The following is a 26,435-nucleotide window of genomic DNA, read 5'->3' as shown; positions in this document are numbered from 1 at the left end:
TTTCAGTGAAATATAGGACGATGGCACCACCTGTACTTTCACCTGGAGAACTAGCATACCATATGCTGTTGTGTTGGGTAAAAATCCTCTCATTTGTTGTTACTACTAAGCTTTTTATGGCATTTGCTGTTGATTTTGGGTCCTGGATTAACATTGTCAGCGACGCATATACACTTTATTTGTCCCTTTTTATTTCCTTTTTGTACTTTGTGGCACTTCAGTTTTTAATTCATGGTTATTAAAGGTTACGTTTCACTATACCTGTACACCCTTATTTTTGGATATTCCTTGTATTAGCTTTCTGTACATGATGAACGTCATTCGCTGCAGCGAGACAACCCCAATATACCTTTATGCAACCTTAAATTTAATTTGGCTTGGGCAGTCCCAGCACTTTCAATGCCCTGTTTGATCATATTGAGCGCAGGATACATGCATTCAGGTTTATGCATTGTTTGAAACAAAAAATAATTATACCTTGCTTGCCGCATACTTCCTGCCTGGGCTGCTACTGCGAGCTGTGGTTGTCAAACCTATTTATAGTCAAATTAAGAAGAAGAAAAAAAAAAAACACATAACTGGAAGCAGGAAAATGAACTTAAGAAAGAATAGAAGGAAATGTGTTTGCTGCTTAGTCAAGTCATCTACAATTTTACGGCAAAGACCTTCATACAAGCTTTTTATGTCGTCCTACTGGGAGGGAGCAGGACACCGTCCAGACCTGGCAAAATGAACAAAATCTTAATATAAAATCCAAGGAGCGTCTCAGAAAAAAAAATACGTGTGACCTGGTGCGCAGGAGGAAGAGGACTGAGCCTAGGACAAGGTCAGAAATGGTGAATCTCATGGATCTTTTTAGGTAACGTTATACATCTGCAGAGTAGAAGCCAATTCTGAGATCAGAGGTAATATCTTAAAATAAACTTGATTTTCATGCCAAGTGAATTCAAGCAAACTTGCAACATTGCCTCTGACACCTATTTATATAGCACAGTGCCACTGACAGAGGAACACATGGTTCACATCTCACGAGGAAGGCTCAGAATGGAACTAAATGTGTAAAGACATTTGACTTTGTTTTTGCTTATTTTGGGCATAGATTGACTCTTCTGCTGTAGTCATTTATTTATGGTAATTTAAGACAGTTCAGTGAATTCCTTTAAGTGCCAGTGTTGTTACCTGTGAGATAATGTTTAATGAAATATATGTATTCTTACCTGATGTATGCTGTAATTCTTCACTAGGACAGCCCGTTCAGTGAAATATGTTCTGTTTTATTACTTTTATGCTTTCATACAGTTAGATGAAATATGAATATTTTATTTAGAGCCAGTCAGGCATTAGGGTTGTGCCCTAAGACCTACCAATACTTAAAGTTAATGAGCTAAAGAATAGTGGGTATCCCTGAAAAGCCAAGCAATCATATCACGTAACACATATAAAAAACTGTATGCACACCCAAAAAAAAGCAATTATGACAGAAGTGACACTGTGACATGCAATACACAATCCAACCCAAATCAATAATGATACTCTGCAATGTGAAAGAGACCACTACCATTGGGTGGAAAAGTAAAGTGCTGCTTGAAACCACCACACCATTTGACTTTAATATTATAAGTCAGTGCAGCTATGAGGGTCACCTTCTATTTTAAGTGTCCCTCACTGTTAGCTTGTCTGTTTTTTATTGATTTTAATAGTTTGGTTGTGATGTTTTGCTTATATGGTCTAAAAAGTGACATTGTTGTGTATATAATTTTTGGTCTTGTGAACATAGATTTGCATATTTGTTACTGTGATATAATTGCCTTTCTGGGACCGTTTTTTCTCAGAAAGAGACCTCTGGTTCAACTATTGTCAATGATCTGAAAAAATCTTTCATTATTCAATTTCACCCAACAAATGATTGTTTTGGGTGGAATCACTCATTTTCATCAGCTTTAGACTAATTGGTACCTTAGGTTTAAATATTAGAGCTCGTTCAGGAGTTTTATGCCCATTCTTTACAGAATTTTGGGGTTTGTATTATAAAATACCCATTCTTTACAGAATTTTTTTATTTTTATATAAATGTTAGAGAAAAACAATATGAAAAAGGTCTCAGAAACTGAGTACAATGTATTGTAAATGGTAGACATGAAAACGCAGATGGATATTCAATTTGCTATAGTTATACGGTATGAATTCTAGAGATGAGATGATGCAAGGTCTGGCTGTTGATTTGATGCCTTATGAAGGGAATGGGAAGTTCATATCCTGAGATGAGGCATTTCTTCCTGAGGGCTTGTCAATGTCAAGAGTATTAAGCACTTCCACCAACATAGGCATTTTTTAAAAAACACATGATTTGCTAACAGAAGAAATAGTAATGGCAGGTACTAGTGTTGAGCAAAGTGAAGCATCCAAAGTGGAATTCGGTCCGAAGTTTAGGAAAACTTCAATTCTAAACAAATCAGATTTTCCTTGTGCTTCGTGGTAATGAATCAGTTTTCCTAAAATGGCGGCTGCACGTGTTAGAAAGTGAAAGTAAGTGTAGGGGAGACAAGCCTGGGAACACTATATCGCTCATAATGTCGTGCAGCCAGCCAATCTGCAGGTAGCCATCCCCTGTGATGTCACAGCTAGGAAAAGCCCTATAAAACCCTGATCCCACTCGTTCGCCACCATTTTCCTGAGAGCTGAGCGTATGGAGAGACATGACAAGATGCTCATGCACTAGGGACAGTGTTGCTCTTAGCAGAGAGTGTAGGACAATATTGGAGAGGAAGAGTGCAAAGAGGGTATAGGGAGAGCATAGGAGACTGCTGAAATAAACAGTAAACTCACTGCACTAACTATAGGTATACATATATAGGCAGTGTACAGCACCTCAACCAGCCCAAGTTCATAGAATAAACTGGGTAGACTATTTAAGAAACTACCCAGTTTATTATTATAGACATGATCAGGTCACTGAGACTTCTAGGCACAGAGCTAGTTCAGCTAGTAGCCTCTAGTGTTGATCGAGCACCAAAGTTCTCAAGTGCTCGGGCCAAACACCTCGGGATGCTCGGGTGCTCTACCGAGCACCTGTGCACAATGGAAGTCAATGGGATAATCTGAGCATTAAACCAGGCACCCCCTGCTCTGAAGAGGGGAGGGTGTCTGGTTCACATGAAAAGGTCAGAAATTGATGGAAACACCACTGAAATGGTTCGGGGACAGCATGGGGAGGATGTCTGGATGCATCTTGGACTCCCGCTCTGAGGCGGTGTGCTGTTTGTCCCCTAAGCATATCAGCTTCAGCTCGGCCTATTGCCGCTTCCCCACTGCAGTGATAAACTGCTTCCAGCTACCGACTGATGGCTGACTGGTGCTGCACCCGGATAATTCAGAGGTGGAAGTGGAGGAGGAGGCAGAGGAGGAGAAGTGGGGGTTGGAGCCATTAATGTAGATGCTGGCAGAAACCTTGATTGATGTAGGGCCCGCAATCCTTGGCGTCGGTAGCACATGTGCCATCCCAGGGTACGACTCGCTCCCAGCCTCCACAAAGTTCACCCACTGTGCCGTCAGAAATGTAGCGTCTCTGGCCAAAAGCACTTGTCCATGTGTCCGTGGTTAAGTGGACCTTCCCAGTAACTGCGTTGGTCAGGGCATGTGTGATGTTATGGGACACATGTTGGTGTAAGGCAGGCACGGCACATCTTGAAAAATAGTGGCGGCTGGGGACATCAGGCTGCGGAAGGCCTCAGTGTCCACAAGCCTAAATGGCAACATTTCCAGGGCCAGTAATTTGGAAATTTGCGCATTTAGTGCTATGGCCTGTGGATGGGTGGCTGGGTATTTGCGCTTGCGTTTAAATGCCTGGGGTAAGGACATTTGTATGCTGCACTGGGACACGGAAGTGGATGTGGTCGCTGATGGTGCTTGGGAAGGTCCCGGTGAAGGGAGGGAGGCACCCGGGCCTGCACCTTCGACAGGGGATTGGCCAGCACGTAGCATAGGGGAAGAGGAGGCAGTTGTGTGACCCGCAGACACAGATTGTGGACCCAGGCGTTCGGCCCACTTATTATGGTGCTTGGATGCCATGTGGCAGATCATGCTGGTAGTGGTGAGGTTGCTAGTGTTCATGCCCCGGCTCATTTTGGTACGGCACAGGCTGCAAACTACTATTCTTTTGTCGTCCCCACTTTCCTCAAAAAAGCGCCATACTGCAGAACACCTACCCCCTGGCAAGGGAGATTGCCGCAAGCGGGTGCTCCGGGGAACAGTTGCGGGGCTGTTTGGCGTGGCCCGCCTTCTCCCTTTTGACACCTCACTGCCTCTTTAAGCCTGTTGCGGTGCAGCAGATCCCTCCCTCTCTGTACTGCTGTCCTCGCTCGGCTTTCCACCTTCCCAGGTTGGGTCAGTGACTTCATCGTCCACCACCTCCTCTTCCACTTCCTCACTCTGCTCATTTTCTTGACTTATTGACCTAACCACTACGTCAGTGATTGGCAACTGTGTCTCATCCTCTTCATCAACCTCTTGAGACAGTAATTGCCGTTGAGTTATTGGCAACTGTGTCTCATCATCATCCACCTCATTAAACAGTAATTGCCGTTCCCCACCGTCATCTTCTTGTGATTGTGGATGCTCAAGAGTTTGGGAATCAGGGCACAAGATCTGTCCCTCTTCAATCGTGCTTGGCGAGAGGGCCAAATCAAGGAATGGCGTTGAAAAAAACTCCTCGGAATATCTGAGTGTGGGATCACTTATTTGCCCAGACTCTCCATGGTAAGAGGAAGGAGGATCACAGTGAGGATTGGGTTGGGCAGACTCTTGGCTACTAAGACTGGACTTGGTGGAAGACAGGGTGGTGCTTAACCAACTTGAAGCATTATCTGCTGCAATCCAACTGACCACCTGGTCGCACTGGTCTGACTTCAAGAGTGGTGTCCTGCACCACCCTGGAAACTGGGACATGAAGCTATGTATCGTGGATGATAGGTTTTCTTGTGCTCTGGCAGCAGGCACAGTTTCAACTCGCACGTCACACAGGAGATATCCCGCAGATAATGTCAATGCTGTCACCAGCGGATAATAAAAAATTATAGGGAATGTCACAGATATTTGGGATGAGGAAACGTTTTACAGGAGAGGTACCACCAGTAATGTCACTGTCCGCAGCTTCTACGAAAAAAGTACACTGTATGTCACAGATAAATTTTTTCAGCGCACACTTTACACTGCAGATGTGGCACTGGTAATGTCACTCTCAGAAGAGGACACCGTCTATTGAAAAGGTACACTGGATGTCACAGAAATTTTTGGGATGCGCACACTTTACACTGGAGACGTGGCGCAGCTAATGTCACTGTCAGAAATGGACACTGTCTATTGAAAAAGTACACTGTATGTCACAGATCCATTTTTTTGGCCGGGCATGCTCGATCAACACTAGTAGCCTTCTTTTCCCAGGGACCTGTCTTCTCAAAGTCGATGCAGGGACCCCCATAATCAGTAGTCTTATAGAGTCTTGCTGCTGTGTGACCAGGTATTATTTGAATGTATCAATACAGTTGTCCCTCAAAATAAACTTTATTGGTGGGCCCTAGGTACCCCAGTCTAATATTGATCATGAACATAAGTGTGCAGTGCACCAATATTTATAGCTAATCCGTTCTGTTAGCGATACAGTTGTTATACACTATGACCAACAGAGAGTTGCCTGGGCTCTCCAAAGGAACGGGCAGTGGCAAAAAATGATGCTGCAGCTGGCACAAGCAGCAGCAGAAGAAGGGGTGGTGGAAGCAGCTGCAGCAACAGGCCAGAGCTGCCAGTGTCATCCAGCAGTTTTGTTTGGACCAACAATCTAGCTGTACTGGAATGGTTAACTCGGTCCTCACAATTATCTTAAGTTACAACAGATACACACAGCCATGAAACGGAGGGTTCCTCTGACGCCATGTTGCCATGGCCCAAAAACTGGTACTATGTCCTCACCTGTCCTGAACCTGCCTCTTGCATTTGCTGCTCTGTCTGTTAGCCAAATAATAGCCACCGTCTCTGCTCCGCTTTACAGTGACAATGACCTTTTTGAGAGCAGTCAACAGTTACAGGCCAGCACAGACTTGGAGGAGAGGTCTGCTGCAGACTCCCTTAGGCATGCAACTACCGATGATGACAGTTAGGTGGGAGCACATGTTGTGCGAGGTCAGGGATGTGCGGAAGAAACAGGTGAGGGCAGGGGCGGATTGGCCATAGACATTACAGGGAAATTTCCCAGTGGGCCAATGCCCAGGGTGCCGTCTGAGCCTTCCTCAAGGCCAGCCAGTGGAAGTTTTTGGGATGTATTTTATGCTGCTAGTGGCAGTATTTTGTCATGGACTGTGGTATCTGGCTCTTTTTTGGAATGGTATGTGCCAGAATATGTTTTTTCCTTGCCCTGCCTTCCATCAATTTGGACCCGACTACAGAATGGGGCCACTTTTAGTAATTTTTCCAAGGCTACTTTAAGTTCCCAGTCTGCCCCTGGGTGAGGGTGATACAAGTGGCTCGCAAACATATGTAGATGATGATGTAGCCAATCTCACCTGGGAATCGGGTGAAGAGGGGGCATTGTCATCATCAGGGGGAAAGGGTGGTAGTGTACTCGGGAGACTACCTGTGAGGTACACACTGGCAGTGCATGGGTTCATAAAAGCAGCGGCATGCAGGCATCACACAGAGGTAGAGGGAAAATGCGATACTCGCCAGTGTGGGAATATTTCAGACAGTCACTGGGGGACGTTAGTGTGGCGGTATGCAGGATGTGTGGGCAGAAGGTCAGGTATGGCCAGGGTGCATATTTGACATGATGGCCCTGCGTCAACACAATGATCGTCACATAATGTAACATGGGACAACCATGCCACTCATTTAGTCTTACAGCCTGATACAGCAATAGCTACATTTCCCACCAGTCTGCACCCCTTCTCCATCAGTAAGGGCTTGTCAATGTCAGCAGAAGGAAGATGTCATTCCTTCTCATCGACTTCAATGTTGTCTATTGCTCCTGATGCTCCTCCTCCTCATCACTTGTTTCGACAGTAATCGATCACAAGATGATTGCAAAAAGCCTACAGTATGAGTGCAATCATCCAGTGGCCCAGAAGCTCAACATGCACCTGGCCAAGTTGCTGGTACTATAGTCCCTCTCTTTCCAAGTAGTTTCCCAAAAAGTTGTACCATCCCTGCACATGTACCTTGAGCAGAAGGTGGGCCAGTCCTTGGGCCTCTCAGTGTCTGGTAGAGTTCACACCAGCGCTGAGCTGACATATGGAGTTGTAACTATGGTAAAGGAAAATATATGTCTTTCACAGCCCACTGGATAAATATTGTTCTAGCACACCAGCAACTTGACCAGGTGATAGTAATATTGCCTCCGCGTTGTAATCGTGGAATTTCTGTGCCAATGTCCTCCTCTTCCTCTTCATCCTCCACCTTGTCCTCATCCTTCCCTCTAGGTTCACAGCTGTCCTCCATCACATCACTTATTCAAAGCTAGGGGTTGTCACGTGGTTCTGCACCTCAGAAGCCTGGGCGAACTGAGCCACACCGGGGGAGGAACTACTCCGCTTCATCAATAGTGATGAGCAGCAAAGGCAATATTCATTTTCACAATATTTTGCGAATTTTTGGCCTAATATTCACCATCAATTTTCAAATTCTAGAATTCGTGATCTCCAGTCATTATTTTCTTGATTGGGAAAATCGGCAATGTAATATATTTTCAAGCTGCTAAACATTTCCTGAGACTGGAGAAAATGGTTGGCAGCAACTTTCGTGACTGTGAAATGTATTTACAGCCAAAAAACTATACAAAGAAAATAAAGAGGGACTTTGGGAAGACTTTATTGGGTTTGGGACAATGGGGAAAAAAATCTAATAAAATAGGGATTCAGAAAAACAGACAGCAAATATTTTTTTTTTTCAAAGATGAAAGTCAAAGACACTAATCCCTATCACAGCACAGTAATCCCTATCACAGCACAGTAATCCCTATCAGCACAGAAAAACAGACAGCAAATTCCTTTTTTTTCTTTTTCAAAGACGAAAGACAAAGACTCTAATCACTATCTATCACAGCACAGTAATTCCTATCACACTATCTAACACCCTGCACTGGATCCTATCAGCTACACTATATCCAGGGGCATACCACCAATATAGGCTGACCACGCAGCTGCTATGGGGCCTATGGCACGGGGGGGGGGGGAATCCTGCTTCCCCTATGCTCAGGGCCCCCCTCCCCCATTCCACAGCAATCACCGATGTCTGACCAGTAACATCCAGGATCCAGGCAGCATAGCGCTCTCGCTTCTGTCTGCTGGGCACTGCACTGGCCAATCAGCATTTAGCAGTGCAAAGCTCCTGCTGCTGATTGGCCAGTGTATCGCTCGCAGCAGGAGCAGCGCAGCGGGCCCAGCAGACAGAACTGTGCGGGTGCGGCAGTTGTATGCTGCGCTCACGCGCTGCTCACCTGCCTCATCAGCCACCCACCGAACAGGGAACAGTCACTGAATGCAGCCCCAGCATCACTGCTGCCAGCCCAGCAACAGCCACCCACAGTCTGAGCAGTAATTTAAAAAAAGTTCATGGGGGGATTCTTGATGGAAGGAAGACAGAGGGCATCAGCAAGCAGAGTTCCTATGCGGTAGGGGGACACTTGTATATAAGGCTCATAGAGGACCCCCCTCCCCATGAACTCTGCTTGCTGATGAATTGCTCATATAGAGGACAGTATGTGTCCAGCAGCCCATCCCCACTCAGTTACTGTGAAGTGTGTATGTATTTATGCATACTAAGCGCCAAAAATGCCCGGGAACCGCATAAAGGTAATACTTACCCCGTTCCCCAGCACTCCGCTCCCCAGCATGGCCGCCGCTGCATCTCCCCATCACGCGGATGAAAACATCCGGTGATGTTGGGGCAGTCAATAGCAGGCAGTGATGGGAAGAGCCTCCCTTGCATCGCGGGTGACGCTAGGGAGGCTCATTCCCGTAATGGCCTTCTATTGGCTGCACTACACCCCAACCGCCCCCCATTGCCGGATCTGCACGACAGGGGGATGCAGCGGCAGTCGTGAGGGCATCAGGAGCGACGCAGGTGCCTGGGAGCGTGGTAAGTATTACACTGACTGTCTCCCACTAACTATCTGTATTATATATATGAACTAACTAACTAACTAACTAACTAACTAACTATCTATCTAATGTAATTGAATAAGGATCCAGATGACTCAGCAAAGCACAGAGCACAGCAATGACACTCCTCTCTCTCGCTCAGAACTGCAAAAAAACAGCAGAAAATGGCTGCTGGAAGTCTCCTTTATAGTAAGGGGTACATAGGAATCTTTCCTATTGGTTGCTAGGGATGTTGCTAAGCTCAGACAAAGATATTGCAGCCTTCTCATTGGCCCACAAGTAAGAAGGGAGGTTACTGATGAAAAAAAAATCTAGAATATTCGCGATTATGAAGCTATAGCACTATATTCTAGATCTTTGCAAATTGTCGAAGTGTCGATATTCACAATAAAAATTCACGATTAGAATATTCATGATCAACACTAGTCATCAATAAAGAAATGGAATACTGTCTGTCTCCTCGCCAGCTGGAAATAGGAATCATGGTTACTGATAATGGGAAGAACATTTTGTCTGCACTGCATCAGGGAAGGCTGACCCATGTGCCTACATGGTGCACATCTTCAATCTTGTTGTCACCTGGTTCCTCAAGTCTTTCACTGGACTGCAAGAGCTGTTAAAAATGTCCAGGAAAGGGTACATGCACTTCAGCCACTCTTACTGTGCAAAACATGCCTTCCTTGAGCTGCAAAGGCAAAATGCGCTTTCCCAACATCACTTGATATGCAATTTTTCCACCCGTTGGAAATCCATGTTCCATATGTTAGACTGCCTGTATGAGCAGAGGAAGGAGGTCAACGGTTTCTTAATGCAACAGATGGACAGGTCTACTCCCCAGTGTAATTTCCATCTTACCCAGTTGCAGCTCCTGTGTGACACCTGCCGTTTGTTAAGGCCATTTGAGGAGGCCACTTTATTTGTCAGTTGGCAGAACTACGGGATGAATGATGTAATTCCACTCCTTCACATCCTGGAGCGGATATTGAGAAATATGATTGGCGAGTGGACAAAAAATGTGGCACCTACATCTCATCGCCACCTAAGCACTGAGGAGGATAAACTGGCAGAGGAGGAGGATGAGGACATAAACTCCTAGAAATTTTATACACACCTAGGTGGTTTATCTGACCAGGGGAGTAGGAGAGGAGCTGGAGCATGGGGGGTTGGAGGATGACGATGAAGACGAAGCAGATGACCCCAACAGACCATCGCAGTATGCAGTGGAGATGGAGGCAGGTAGGCTCTCCGAGTCCCTTGTGCAAATGGCCAGATGCATGCTTTTATGTTTGCGTAGTGACAGCTGCATTGTCAGGATTCGGCAGAGGGATGACTACTGGCAATCCACATTGTTAGACCCTCACAATATAGTGATGCAAAGAAAATGTTGATTTTTCGAACGTTTTTTTTTTTTTTAAGTAGTAAAACAAAAACAAAAAATGTTGAAGTTTGGTATCGCCGCATTCATATTGAGCCGCATAATAAGAACGTCAGGTCATTTTTAGTGCATAGTGAATGCTGCGATGTCAAAACCCCAAAAACCTTGGTAGAATTCAGTTTTTTTTTTAATTTTGCCACACAAAGAATTTTTTTTCCTGTTTTCTAATACAAGACATGGTAAATTAAATGCTGGCATTAAAAAATGCAGCTTGTCCCGCCAAAAATAAGCCCTCATATAGCTATGTGAACGGAAAAATAAAAAAGTTATGGCTTTTGGAACATGAGGAGGACAAATCTAAAATGCAAAAATGAAAATAGGCCCGGTCTTTAAGGGGTTCAAACGGAAACAAACGTTTCCGTTTTATTTAACCTACACTTCAATGGAGGACGGATGTCATTGTATTGACATCCGTTTGCTCCTACTCCGTCTGAAATCAGTTCTGTTTTTAGGCAGATTGGTCTGGGTATAGCTGATTTATGACAAAATAATTTGTAACAAATCAAATTTCTTGTCGATCTTCGACGAAGCTACCAAATTGAATTTGTTCAAAACTTCGCTCATCTCTAGCAGCTAACATGGCAATATAAAAATGGCTGGATCTGATGACAAATGGGTTATAGTTAATTTGGCATATAAAATATTAAATAATGTACAATTGATCTAGGCAGATTGCCCATCTATTCTGAAGATAAGTTGGTAACAGATCAGGGGATCCTCTACATCTAAGCTAGGTTGACATCATGAGTACCTATGAGTAGATAATTCCAGTAGAATGTGTGTAACAGAGATAGGGCTCAGCTATGGTTAGCAAAACCTGTTGTTACTTCATTTTTTAGATACCTAAAAAAAAAGGAAACAAATCCTAGATGAAGAAATTCTACAGAAAGTCTCAAACTTTCCTTTGACATTTTTCCTCTTGTTCCCTCTCCTAAGATCCAACTTGATTTAAGAGTAGCCACAAAGAGTGACACTCTGGAGGAACCAGCAAGTCTATGAACTGAGAGCACTTTGATTTGATTACACACAGTGTAATAGAACTGCGGGGAAGGTAACATTTACGGCTGATTGCTGGTGGTTCCTTCAGTGGTACAACCTGTGATCAGCTTATTATTAGGAAACCCCTCGAACAAAAAGTGGACAACCTCTTTAACCTTAGTTTATGTGCCAGGAATTGTGGATGAGTGGGTGCTTTAACACAAGGCACACTGTTATTTTATCTCTACTCTTATGAATCTAAAGATGATTGACTACTGAGTTATGAAGATAGCTAGATAATGACTGGTGATGCGAGTCAAACTTTTTGAGATTTAAATCATAAATATGAGAAGTAAAATAAAATCTATATGCTGCATTTATTTTATTTTTTTACAGTTTCTATTGGTTTAAGGTCTGTCGTGTGTTCACTGCCAGTGTATTAGAAGCCTGGATTTCCTGTCTGCTCTAATCCACTTCCTGTGTTCTACTTCCTCATCGTAACTTCTCAGCTGGATAACAACAGTCAAATGCAAATTTAGCATCCTCTGAGCCGCAGGAAAAAAGATATCCTTAAATATCCCAAAGTCAAAAGTCATTAGCATGTGCTTCAAATGTCCAAAGAATACAAATAATATGTCACCACAGAGTTGATATTGCAACATTAAAGTGGTTGGGTGGATTAGAAAAATGTTTGTCAAAAACTGTATTATGGAATATTCAATTTGGGGGGATGTCACCATTCAGGAACCTCATCTAATGGCCACAACAGAGAATAGCTATGTCTGGAGGACTCGGCAGGTCCATACATTAGGCAGGCATCCCATGGATTTATTGTACATGGAAACTGTATAATGCTTTTGCTCTGTAGTGGTGCTGCACCGAAATAGCATGTTTCCAGGTTTCCCTACTTATTACAACTGATAGCTGGAGGTCTCAGCAGTAAGACACTATGTCTTCAGTTTACTGTTGGGTGTCCATTATGTCCAAACTGGACAACCCCAATGATCGAGGCAGAAGTGAAGCTAACCATTTCAGGACCGAGCCATTTTTCTTTTTTTCAGTTCACACAGCCATATGAGGGCTTGTTTTTTTGTGTGACAAGTTCTACTTTCTAATGGCACCATTTAATATTGTATCCAATTGAGTGGGAAGCTAGAAAAAATTCCAAATTCCGCCACAATTTTAAGGGTTTCGTTTTTATGGCATTTTTTCTGTAGTAAAACTAACTGGTTTATTTTATCCTTTGCATTTGCTTCTTTTAAAGGGAACCTAACATCAACTTTATGCTGACCTCACTGAGGGCTGATTTCAGTGGTGTGTCACTCATGAGCTAAAAAGTAAGTGATTGCCGAGAACCAACATCACAAACATTGCAGACTAGGCCTGGAAAAGGGTCACCTGAGAAGAGTCATGGTTATTCATGAATTCCTGCTCTTCCTGCCCACCTGCTGATGACTGACAGTCTTCTACCTAGTTTTCTCTCTTTCTCTCTAGTAGAGAACTGCCAATCATCAGCAGATGGGCAGGGAGAGCAAGAGATTATGAATAACCATGACTCTTCTCAGGTAGATTTGACTCTTTTCAAGGCATGGGCTGCAATGATTATGATGCTGGTTCTCAACAATCACTTACTTTTAGCTGAAATCAGCATTTCTGTCACTACTTTATACTGCCCTCAGTACGGTCAGCATAAAGTTGATGACAGGTTCCCTTTTTAAGGGATACATATATAATCACATATTAATAACCAATATGTGAACATTGTAGGCCATTTTTAATTTTAAAAAAATTTACAGATGATTTTCTGGTTATAATGTTTTTGAAGTCACTCTAAATATTCAGCTTCCTGACATGGCTCTTGAACTTCCTATTTGCTTCAACTTTTAGCACGGCAATCTCACTTAACTATTTCAGTCAGACCACCATTGCGGCATCAGAGCAGAGCATCTCGCATTACTCTAATCAATGCAATGCTCTTTAGTGGACTAGGTCTATTCAGAGAACAATAGAGCTGTCATATATTCTACATCTACTATATGAGTATTACCTTTCTGGTAACACCTTCCCCTCACAGCAACAGTAAATGGATTAGCTATTTATATAGAAGGTCATTTCTGTCGACTGCTACAGAAGGATAATATTTAGAACTTAATTTTTTGTGTGATTCTACTGCAGAAAGAGCAGGATAAAAACAGAAAACCAGCCATAAATTCTAAACAAAATGGTTTTCTATGAATATTTTTTAAAATACCCCTTTCTGATGGAAGTGTCTCTTTGGCTGACCTGTTACATGTGCCCTTGTCAGCTGAAGGCATCTGTGTTGGTCCCATGTTCATATATGAGAAAAATGTTAACATATGCAAATTAGTCTCTAGGAGCAAGAGAGGCGTTGCCATTACTCCTAGAAGCTCTGCTCTCTCTACCACAGCCATGACCTCTTCTCTCTACCACAGCCATGCCTGGCCCTCACTTCCCGTGCTGCACCGTATGCTTCAATCAGGCACAGGCGCAGTACAGGAAGGATGTTTGCCGGCAGTTCTCTTTAGTACTGCGACCCTCTTTCCAGTAACGTACAGGATACTGAAGCACATGGCGCAATGATAGAGTCTTTAGGAGATGTCAGGGTCAGGCATGATCACGTTTTCACCGCCTGGCCCTCTCAATCAAAGTGCAGAGGGTCCAGCAGTTACAGAGAGAGAGCAGAGTCTCTAGGAGTAATAGCAACGCCCCCATTGCTCTAAGTGGATAATTTGCATATATTAAAACTTCATTTTTTTTTTGCAATGCGGGCACATAGGAACATGAGACCAACACAGATGCCTTCAGCTGCCAAGCGCACATGTAACAGGTCAGACAGTTTCATAGGTACAAATATGCTGACAGATGCCCTTTAAAAGCTTTGTATCATCCTGGGATGCTGTGGTGAGCTGTTTATTTTCCCTTTTGCAGCTGCTACATGACAAATGCAGTATTACAGTATTACATGTAGCCAAGTCAATGGGCCATTGGGCATCCACTTAATATATGGACATCCCACTTGGGAACTGCTTGTTTGCAGCTCTCTGGAACACAATGGACCCAAACCCCTCCCCGAAGATGTCCATATCCTCTTATAAGGCGCAAAGCCTGTATTACATGCTCGTTAGCGATTGCTCGTTACCGATTGCCCGGTGAACGAGCAAGCACTCTTTCTTTGGGCAATCCAAACTTTTTGACATGTTTAAAAAAAAATCGTTTGCAGGCGCCATACCGTGGTGTCTAATCATGATCTGGCACCGGCAAACTTCTATACAGCATGGGGGCGTGCGATGGCATAGCGATCGTTCCTCCCTATGCTGTGGAAGAGATCCATGCATGTAATAGCAGCGGTCTAGCGAGCAGGTGATTGCTGGGAGGGAACGCTTCCTTCCCGACAGTCGTCTGCCACATTGGGCTGTGTAATACGGCCTTAAGAACTTTCAGGTCATCAAGTGCCGTCTCAACAAGGTGCAGAAAATGCAGATGTAAATACTATATACCCCATATGTGCGATGTTGTAAGACTGACTTGTAATGTAGCTTTCATTTATTTTTGATGTGGCTTTAATCAAATTCTTACTTTAAGTCACAAGGCAGTTCTAACATCAGTAAATCTTTTTTTAACACAACTTTAAAGAACTAGAATGAGAAGTGTAAATTTAGAATAAAAGTGATATCGAGGGTGGCATTTTACATTTAATTAAACAATTAGATTTGCTTCTAGTTACATTTCATGTGATAAACCTCCTCCTGATTCAGTAACTGCATTCAATTAAAAATAATGAGTCCTGACATTAAAACACTCTCCAACCAAAGAGACTTTAACACATTTTTGATATCAGTGAAGATAATGTCTCCACAATTCAAACAAGTCTTAAAACCAAGAAAATGATGGCCAGAAATGGAAAGAAACCTATTAGATAAAGTATAAACAACTGAACAAAATGCTAATGGACCCAGTAGGCATATGTCAGGCGCAGATGGTGGTGCAACGGTTAGTTGCGCCACAATCTGCTACTTCTCCCCACTCATGCCAGGTGTAAGAAAGTGGGCGTGATGCGGGGGGTGGGGGGGGGGGGGGTTGGACGGGCCGGCAGGCCTGTTTCATTCATTTCATACACCCGTTTTAGACGCTAGGAAGCTGTCTTACATTTAGACAGGCATTGGATGCGCCAAAGTTATGGAGAGGCCTGTGTCTCTTCACAACTTCCGCGGATCCACCGCCAGCTATGGGGCTTTATTAAGACCGGCATCTAAAACGCTGGTCTTAATAAATGACCCCCTATATGTGTTATACCTCTTCTTATATAGGACCTGTAACCTCTCCTGACATGTCTTTTTAGTAACTACTTGTATTCCCTAGGTAATAAGAATTCTGGAGCACTTTTCTTATGACTCTATGTTGTGACATTCCTTTATTATTCCTGCTAGAAGTTACAAATAATTTGCAATAAAGGTCCAAATGAGTGTTACCGGTTGGGGGGTGGAGGGGGGTGTCCTGGAGAGTCTCACAATGGAAGCACTAATTGGATAGTGTCAGCCTGTGCATAGGCACTCTCAACTCAAAACACCCACCTACCCCATTCATAACTTCTAGCAGGAATAATAAAGGCACATTAGAGAGCAATAGTAATAGATATTTCAAAATTAATAATCAGGGGCAGACTTAAAGTGGCCCTGGAAAAAAACTAAAAGTGGCCCCATGTTGTAGGCAGCTCCAAATAGACAGAAGACAGGGCCAACACAAAAAGGTAGGGACTGCAATACCATAGTGCAGCACAATACACCACCTCAACAGAACCAAAGACCACCGTGCTGCACAAAATACTGCTGCTCTCACCACAGTATTCAACGGTATTACTGTATTGAGGGTGGAGATACAGCTGAGTTCAGGAGGGAAGATGCGGTGACTGGCCTAATAAATGCGGAGAGCATCCGATCATTATGTACCGGGCTGGCAGCCGTGAGGAGAGCTGGGCATTGGCCCACCGGGAAATTTCCCTGTAAGGTCTATGACCAATCTGTCCCTGTTGATAATACAAGGGGGGTGAAAGCATCTGCTACAACAGACATCTCAGGAGAGATTACAGGTCGTATTTAAAGGGGCATTCCTATATATGTATACACACTGCTCAAAAAAATAAAGGGAACACAAAAATAACACATCCTAGATCTGAGTTAATTAAATATTCTTCTGAAATACTTTGTTCTTTACATAGTTGAATGTGCTGACAACAAAATCACACAAAAATAAAAAAATGGAAATCAAATTTTTCAACCAATGGAGGTCTGGATTTAGAGTCACACTCAAAATTAAAGTGGAAAAACACACTACAGGCTGATCCAACTTTGATGTAATGTCCTTAAAACAAGTCAAAATTAGGCTCAGTAGTGTGTGTGGCCTCCACGTGCCTGTATGACCTCCCTACAACGCCTGTGCATGCTCCTGATGAGGTGGCGGACGGTCTCCTGAGGGATCTCCTCCCAGACCTGGACTAAAGTATCTGCCAACTCCTGGACAGTCTGTGGTGCAACGTGACGTTGGTGGATAGAGCGAGACATGATGTCCCAGATGTGCTCAATTGGATTCAGGTCTGGGGAACGGGCAGGCCAGTCCATAGCATCAATGCCTTCGTCTTGCAGGAACTGCTGACACACTCCAGCCACATGAGGTCTAGCATTGTCTTGCATTAGGAGGAACCCAGGGCCAACCGCACCAGCATATGGTCTCACAAGGGGTCTGAGGATCTCATCTTGGTACCTAATGGCAGTCAGGCTACCTCTGGCGAGCACATGGAGGGCTGTGCGGCCCTCCAAAGAAATGCCACCCCACACCATTACTGACCCAATGCCAAACCGGTCATGCTGGAGGATGTTGCAGGCAGCAGAACGTTCTCCATGGCGTCTCAAGACTCTGTCACGTCTGTCACATGTGCTCAGTGTGAACCTGCTTTCATCTGTGAAGAGCACAGGGCGCCAGTGGTAAATTTGCCAATCTTGGTGTTCTCTGGCAAATGCCAAACGTCCTGCACGGTGTTGGGCTGTAAGCACAACCCCCACCTGTGGACGTCGGGCCCTCATATCACCCTCATGGAGTCTGTTTCTGACCGTTTGAGCAGACACATGCACATTTGTGGCCTGCTGGAGGTCATTTTGCAGGGCTCTGGCAGTGCTCCTCCTTGCACAAAGGCGGAGGTAGCGGTCCTGCTGCTGGGTTGTTGCCCTCCTACGGCCTCGTCCACGTCTCCTGATGTACTGACCTGTCTCCTGGTAGCGCCTCCATGCTCTGGACACTACGCTGACAGACACAGCAAACCTTCTTGCCACAGCTCGCATTGATGTGCCATCCTGGATAAGCTGCACTACCTGAGCCACTTGTTTGGGTTGTAGACTCCGTCTCATGCTACCACTAGAGTGAAAGCACCGCCAGCATTCAAAAGTGACCAAAACATCAGCCAGGAAGCATTGGAACTGAGAAGTGGTCTGTGTTCACCACCTGCAGAACCACTCCTTTATTGGGGGGTGTCTTGCTAATTGCCTAAATTTCCACCTGTTGTCTATCCCATTTGCACAACAGCATGTGAAATTGATTGTCACTCAGTGTTGCTTCCTAAGTGGACAGTTTGATTTCACAGAAGTGTGATTGACTTGGAGTTACATTGTGTTGTTTAAGTGTTCCCTTTATTTTTTTGAGCAGTGTATATATACAGTATATATATTGCTAATCTATGCTACATGTGTAGTTACTTAGGGGGTGCTGAGGTACCAGTTGAGGTAGTCCCTGGTGTCTAAGAGTACCTACGCCTGCTTACCAAATAGTCTCCATTACTTTATATACTCATTTTCATAACAATTCCTATTTCCCTAAACAGATATATGTGTCTCCATGGTAACAGACTACAAACACATCATGTATAGTCTGATCCAGAAGTCATCCTTCTTTGTTTCATTACCAACATTTGATAAATTAGACTACACAGCCTTGTTTGCAGCCTGTAAAAATAGAGGCACACAAGTCTGCATAGGAGCTGTACACCCAAAACAGTAGTGTTTTAAATCAATACATTTTTTAAAGCAGTTTATTTTATTTTTTATTTTACATGCACTGAAGCAATAAAATGATGAAAGAGTACGAAATATTTTGATATCTCATATGCTGTGTTTTCTCTGGGAATTGTGCACATGGGGTCTGACTGCTAAGTAATCTGTTACTGATTAAATGTAATGGAAAGTAAGCTTCTTTCTTCACATACTTTCTTGTCATACTACTTTATGTCATGTGCTATAGATGTGAAGTCTATATTTAAATCTGAATGCTATAAATATTGGCAATAAGTATGTCTTGTGGTATTTACACAACTACGTGAATGTATGTGCAGCAAAGGTCATACTGTATAAATCAAAACGATGACAATTTCATGTCATAGCACCTACAAAAGACGGATAAAAATCACAGTAATAGGCATACAGATTATACCATACAAGTTTGCCACCTTTTTTTAATTTAATGCGTAATCAAAACAAATTTTACAGATTTTAAATGTAAAGCTACAATGGAGACCGAGCGGTTGCAGACTAATAACAAACACTGTAGTATGATTCTCTTTTTGCTAATGTACGTAAGTTTCGACGTAAATATTTAAAGGGGTTGTCCTACGAAAAAATATTCAGCATTTTTCAAACCAGCACCTGGATCTGAATACTTTTGTAATTGCAAGTAATTAAAAATGTAGTATAGCCAGTTAGTTATTCACTAAAACCTATCTGTATAGCGCCACCTGCTGTTTGCTCTTGTTCTAATTTCTCTGTCCTGCTCACTGAGATGGAAGCACATGTTCAGTTCCATCCTTTAAATGCCACCAGCTGCAGCAGAAAGGACACAACCCTTGAGAAAGTGCACACCGCCTCATCTGCCAGCTTCAAATAAATTTAGCAAAGTAATTGGAGCATTGAATGTGGAGATCTCTGGATCCATGTGAGGTACTAAGTGTGATACAAAGAGACTGTCGTGTACAAATACATAAAAAAATTAAAGAACACCTTTTAGCAGGATCAACTTTCTTACAACGAGCATACTGCCTAGTAGCAGGGGTGTAGTTATAGGGGTCTCAGCAGTCTTAATTGAGACAGTGCCCCTAAGCCACGGTCTCAATTGAGGATGGCAAGGGAGGCCCTGTGCCCCCCCCCCCAGCTTAGGGGCACGGTTAAGTGCTGTGGCATGGCAAGGGAGTGATGTCTCCCTGCCCCATCTTTCCCTCTTCTAGGCTATCAGATTCTGGCAAAGACAGAGCGATGACGTAATCTTTATAAAGTCACCTGAGACAGGCAGCGTACAGCTCAGGAAACAAGCCAGAAGAGTCCTGCATCGCATCGCTGCCAGCTGCATGAGGGTATGTATTTGAGTTTATTGTTTTTTATTTGGCACCATGCTGTTGGGCTACCATGGGGGGTTGGAGAACTATGACGGCATCTACTGGGGACACTAAATTGGGGCTTTTTGTTGTGGCACACATAAGGGGGCTTGTTTTTGTACTGGCACACATTATGGGTTGACTCTACTGGGGGCACTAAGAGGGAACTTTTTTCATACTGGCACTCATTATAAAGTGGGTATTTTTTGTGCTTATGCACATTATACGGGAGTATTTTTTGTACTAGCGCACACTATAAAGGGGTATTTTATGATCCGGTGCACGCTATAAAGGGGTATTTTTAGTTCTGGCGAACACTGTAAGGGGGTATTTTTAGCACTGACACATATTTTAAGGGGTGCACACTGTAATGGGTTATTTTTAGTATTGGCACATATTATAAGGGGGTATTTTAGCACTGGCACACATTAGGCGCATTTTTCTACTGCCACGCATTATAAGGAGAAGTAATGAAGCTCCCCTCTGAGTGACAGGGTAGGACATCCCTCCCAGTCCTAACAATATCACACCTGCGCTACTGCTCTGAGTAGTGGTGCAAGCGCAGAGACTTTGCTTCTGTTTCCAGAGCAGTGACTGTGCATGTGCCACTAGTACATTCAGGATCACTGACAAAGTCCTCTCACTCAGCTAAGCCAGTTTTATCTGCTGTGCACTTATGTGGGGGCAATCACCCTACAACAGCTGTCTGCAGATGAGATACTGGCTTGACTATAATCCAAAGTTATGTTTCCAGGCCTGTTTAAAAGGCTGAAGGTTGACATGTAGGATAGCTACACTGTACCTTCCAACCTGGCACCATAAGCACCGTTTTCTATTTAGTTGTCTACTGCATCTATAGGGATCTGCATCTATAGGTACCAACCATTTAACCAGATGTGATTACTGGTATGAAATACTTTCTACCTTGCGGACAATATTGTATGGAAGGTTTATGTCTGCTATTGCAATGAGACAATAATGTTTATTATATTCCTTGACAGCCTGAAGTCACAGACATAAATGTCTTCAAATCCTACTGTATATACAGTATTTACTGCCAGAGGACACAAATGAAAAGTCTCATTAGCAATGAATTGCTGCTATTACATTCTGAATGGTGCTGTTTTGTTTTCTTTCCCTATGGTCCTTAGTGACCCACATGTGATTACTGCTAGTATCCGAAAATATGTCAAGGAATTAACTCTCTTTAGACCAGAATATATTTTATAGAAATTCTCCTCATTCCACACAAGAACTTGATAAGCCTATAAACCGAAGAACATAGAGTCCTGGGTTCAAGTGCATTCATATCCAAATCCCTTTTTATCTTTACCAATAAAAGGCAAATTGAAAAATGTATCATTGTATATAATTAATCAGCTTTAGACAGAATTATGAATCTAGTATATTACATTTTACAATACATGGATGGTATACAAGAATGGATATAGTCCATCAGAACTGCATTTGTATTGGGGTCAATTTACCAGGGAATTAAGGGGCTTGTCTGTGTTAAGAGGTGAACCCGGACATATCCCCTTCTTCACCCAGGCACCCCCTCTGAGATGAGCATCGGCGCATTTCATGCTTCTATGCTCTCCCTTGTCCTGTGCTTTTTCTGCAGATCCGGTGACGTACCAGGTCTCTGCTAGACGGAGGCTTCTGCCTAGCAGTGTTCTTGGTGACGTCACCGGCACTAATGGGCGGGCTTCAGCGCTGCCCTAGCCTGTAAAACAGGCTAGGACAGTGCTAAAGCCGCCCATTAGTGCTGGTGACATCACTGGGAACACTGCTAGGCAGAAGCCTCCGCCTAGCAGTGTAAAAATGTAAACAAAAAAGCCCTTGCCCTGCGCAATACAGCGCAGAGCAAGGGAGAGCATCGGAGAATGAAATGCTCCGATGCTCATGTCAGAGGGGCTAGTGGGGTAAAAATGGAGATATGTGCAGTGTTAGCGGTTTTCTTCAGGCAGGTTTATGCTGGTATAAGATGAGGGATCAGACCTCCAACCCTTGAATATTTCCCTGTGCAATGAATATCCCTTTGCTTCTGATCAGAGAGATAAATATCAGCCCAGACCGAACTTAGGCTGTTAAATATCTGACATCTTTATTTTTCATCACATACTTATAGGGCTTTTTTGGGGGTGGGTGCATATTGTCTCTCAAGGTCCAATTGGAACACTCCTGGTATTTCTAAAGAGGCTCTGGGAACATGTGTCACCAAATTACAGTTGAAACTTTGTTAAACAATGCTGGTATCTGCTGTATACAATACTTGCAAAAGAGCTATTTTACATTGAACAGGGTTCCCTCTATATGCTAACAAGGTGAATAGGCTATCTTAGTTTGTTTCATTGTATGTGAGGTGAGATGTTAGATAGGTCCTTTGTTCAGAGATGCTGCTATTGTGTCCAGCACTGGCAGAGGGTGTGTTACGTGCTAATTCGATGTGCTGCATGCATAAGAGATGAGGCTTGTATAATATATGTCTTATCTGTGATGTATCAAACGATTTATGAAAATCCCTTTCATGCAGCGTTCCACATATGTGTGTAAATGGGACACTTTAAACATCCGAATATATATGTGTTTATTTGCATTGTATGGTATTTCCTACTATCTGGCTGGCAATGTCATTTACATCCATTTTCCCCTAGGTGGTGCTGGCACCACACTATATATAGCTTTGGGTGTATTAATAAAGTTAATTGAAGTGAAGGAGTTAGTGAGAGGAGGAGAAGCAAGTTCATGGAGGAGAGAAACAGGCACCGTCCCACATTTAGTCTGCTATTTCTACCCCTTGGTCATGGCCAGGCTAAGGGAGTACACCGAACATTTATCTACAGCAGCTTAGCACAGACAAGTAAGTCTATGTCTGGATATGGGGAGAGACTAGTGAGGGTTACAGCTGAATCTAGCCTATGGACCTCATTAGCACAAGTGCCTGAGAGCAACTTTCCGAGTGCCAGGACACAAATGGACAGTTAGTGCGCAGGATTGTTCTTATCCACTACACAAGCCTTCCAGGTCATAGTGGAAAAATCTAAACCTTTTCAGAAGATTATCCTGCAAATAATGAAGCAGAAGTGTTTGTCTGCTGCGAGGGGAACGCTCTTATTTGATAACTCAAAATATAAAGTAAGCAAATATAATTTCCAGTACCAGAGTAGTAGAGTTGGAACTTAAAGTAAATCTTCAGTTTGCCTGTAGAGAATCAGCAGTAGAATAATCCATCCATTGACAAGTGCCACTACCTGATAATAGGATTACAATTGAGCCTAATTCTGAGTCATCACTTATATCATACATATGAACTGTATCTGTACTGACTACCTGAAGACAATTGATTCAGTAAACATTCAAATGTTTATTACAACTGACTCCTCTACTACTCTCAACATTTGCACCTAACGGTGCTGGCGTCACGAACCAGGGGCCCAGCCACCAAAGTATCTTAAACACCACCACCATCAAGGGCACCTCAACCAACATCTGGCTGGTGTTCCCTGCAACGGAGAGTGCCCCGGAAGATTTTGTGCTGTCTTCCTCATCACTGCACGCCGGCCCAGGGAGGCATCTGCTAACCATGAGTACAAACAACTACTGACCCAATCGGCCCACCGTGAGCCTCACGTGTTTTCCCCTGCGTGTCCCGGTCGCTGCATATGTCCGTGTTCAGCTCTGAACCCGGATAACCCCTTTAACAGTGGAATGTATCTTGCTGTTTTGTACTTTTCAGCATCTCTTCGCTGGGTGGTTGTACCACCACACTTACAACCATATTTAGGCTATGTTCACTATGTTCACACTTTGCATAGAAGATCTAATTGTTTACTTATAGACATCATTGATGGGGTTTTCATCATTGTGATGATAAAAATAGTACTGTCTGCTGCACAATTCATGCTGTTAAATGGGATGGAAAACCTGCCAGAACTAGCAATGGAGGCACGGAATCTTAGAGTTATATGTGGCTCTCAGGCCTATTTTCAAGTGTTTGGCTCCAAAGTTAGTTCCAAGTGGGTTGTTCTGCACCTTTGAGGCCTGTTATTATGTCAGCTCTAAGGGTACAGCCACACGATCAGATTTCTGCATGCAATTTTGGAAGCCAAAATTTTTCCTTTATATTTTTTCTCCTTTCAAGATCCACTGTTGATTTGGCTTTCAAAACTGCATCAGGAAACCTGACCAAGTGGTCGTACACTAGTTTCACACTAGCGCTAAAAAAAATTCCAGTAGAGGAACAGCCTTCCGGAGTTCATTGCATCTAGCATAACCAGGCCCCATTGACTATAATGGGACCCGTTGGGGATCCAGAATTTGTGCCGAGATTTAGCTGGATTAATACTGTTGCAAGCAGTGTTTTTGTCTGGCCTAATCCCAGGACTACTACGGGAAATAGACCGGATCCCCTCCAGGTCCCATTATAGTCAATGGGCTCCAGCAGGGAAAAGCAATATCTAGCTATGCCGGATACGATGAATTCCAACAGGCTGTTCCTCTGCCGGAACAGCCTCCTGGAACATTTTGGTGTTAATGTAAAACTAGAGGGTCTGCTGGTACTTTGGTGGGTCAGTCCAACCCCACACATGAACATCAATTATCTATTGTATATCTTCTCAAGATCATATTATGATCTTTTGTAAAGGAATCTTCTCATAATAGATCAGTAGCTTCAGCAAAAGTAACCAACATGTATCTGCCGGGTTATAGGCAGGAATCATGCTCCTATAAACAGCAGCCAGTATTCTTCTAAAGGTCTTGCAGGGCAATGGTGGTGGTGGGGGGATAATCTCTCTTTTTCTATCATTGTAAGTATGGAACTCTCCTCTTCAGAACAGGAGTGATTCTGATATCAAACATATGTTAGGGTATTCCTGTATATGCTAAGCATTAATAAGCAATGGCAGTAAAGCAGAATCTGTTCAAGGTTACATGAAGGTGTTTGTGCATGTAAATTATTGAGTTGCGAGTTACCAGATGGCATGTTTTGTGCTTTTTGAATGAATGAAAGTAGATTTTAGTAATACAGATTTTAGGACCCGTATTTTGCTGATCCAGGGTTTGAAGACCGCAAAACGGATATGGTCATGTGCAGGAGGCCTAAGACTAATGAATGCTGCCATGATTGATGCTTGGTTTTAGGGACATATCTGAGACTGGCCAAAAAAAGTTAAAGAATAAAATGAGTAAATGAGCACATACATTGGAGAATTAGAGAAAAGTGTTATGACTAAATCTAAGGTCTTTTGATCAAACAGAAATCAAGCAAAGCCACATGCCATCACTCTTCCCCATAAGAACTCGTTGTTTGCTGGCAGGAGATCGTGTTTACAAGGCACGATCTGCTGCCGGTAAACGATCATTTTTGCATATGCACAAACGATCGGATTGCCCGATAAACTAAGTGCTGCTCATTCTTAGTGCAATCGGTAGTACATTTACACCACCCGATCATCGCTAATGAGGGTTGCTATGAAAGCGATTCTCGGCCATGTAAAGGACCCTTAAACAGTTAAATGACTACCTGTACAGGTCTTACAAGGGTTGCCACTCAGACAAGCTAGATTGTGGAACACAAACTCTAATAGTTCGGGCCTATTTACATGGGTCAATACACAGGGCAATGATTGGGAACAAACCATTCTTTTCTGATCATTGCCCGGTTGTTTAGCTGCAGTAGTTACATAAGGTGATGATCAGAGTTGCATGGGGATGAATGATTGCTACTACTAATAACTGTTGAATTACTGCTAACATTTTGATGCTCCTTTAAAAACGTTTGGCCTCCCTCTGAATATAATAGGGGTCATTTATCAAATATCATTGATATTCCCTATGCCACTGGAGGATGCGCCTAATTTTTGATGAGATGCAGGCTCATCAGAAATAAGGTGCTTCCCCCAGCAGTGCTTGCACCTAGACTGAAATCTACTCCAACTTCTGGTGTAAATAATAGTGAATGAGCCAGGGCAGATGGCTCCTCCTACACCATGTCCCATCCCCACCACTCCCCCGTTTCTAAAATTGACGAGGGTGGCTAACAAATGCAATGTGTGCCTAGATTTAGGCACAGTGGCATTTAAAAAGTTTCAAACCGTGGGTTTGCGACTTTTCTGGCATAGGGGGTCATAATAAATTACCCCTAATGACTATTCTTTTTTCACTTTCTGATCAATTTCTTAATATATCCTTACAGTGGTCAGGGCTTTGTTTTTTTCTGATACAGTGCTCCAAATCCACTGTATACACATCTACAGTAGTAGATTAAAAACGTAATATTCTGGCTTTAAGAGCTTAGAAGCTTTCTGTTCATACATTAAATTCAATAATAACACAGTATGCAGAAAGCGCCTGGGATCCCTCTAGTGGTGGTTTTAGGTAGCCATGGATTTATCATTTATCATCACACTAGTTTATGGATTGGGTTTGGCAGTCTCTGAAAATT

General features: G+C 43.3%; 1 protein-coding gene across 1 annotated transcript in view; it reads left to right on the top strand.

The window, feature by feature from the left end:
- Window positions 1–740: 740 nt before the first annotated feature.
- RASGRP3 (RAS guanyl releasing protein 3) overlaps window positions 741–26,435 on the top strand; it is a 168,917-nt gene continuing 143,222 nt past the window's right edge. The window contains exon 1 of the mRNA XM_040429553.1: window positions 741–826. The gene's annotated coding sequence lies outside the window, so the exon portion shown is untranslated. The remainder of the gene's footprint in view (window positions 827–26,435) is intronic.

This window comes from Bufo bufo, chromosome 4 (genome assembly GCF_905171765.1).
Source record: "Bufo bufo chromosome 4, aBufBuf1.1, whole genome shotgun sequence".
Taxonomy (NCBI): Eukaryota; Metazoa; Chordata; class Amphibia; order Anura; family Bufonidae; genus Bufo; species Bufo bufo.
Note: the sequence above shows the minus strand (reverse complement) of the source record. Positions and strands in the feature narration are given on the sequence as shown.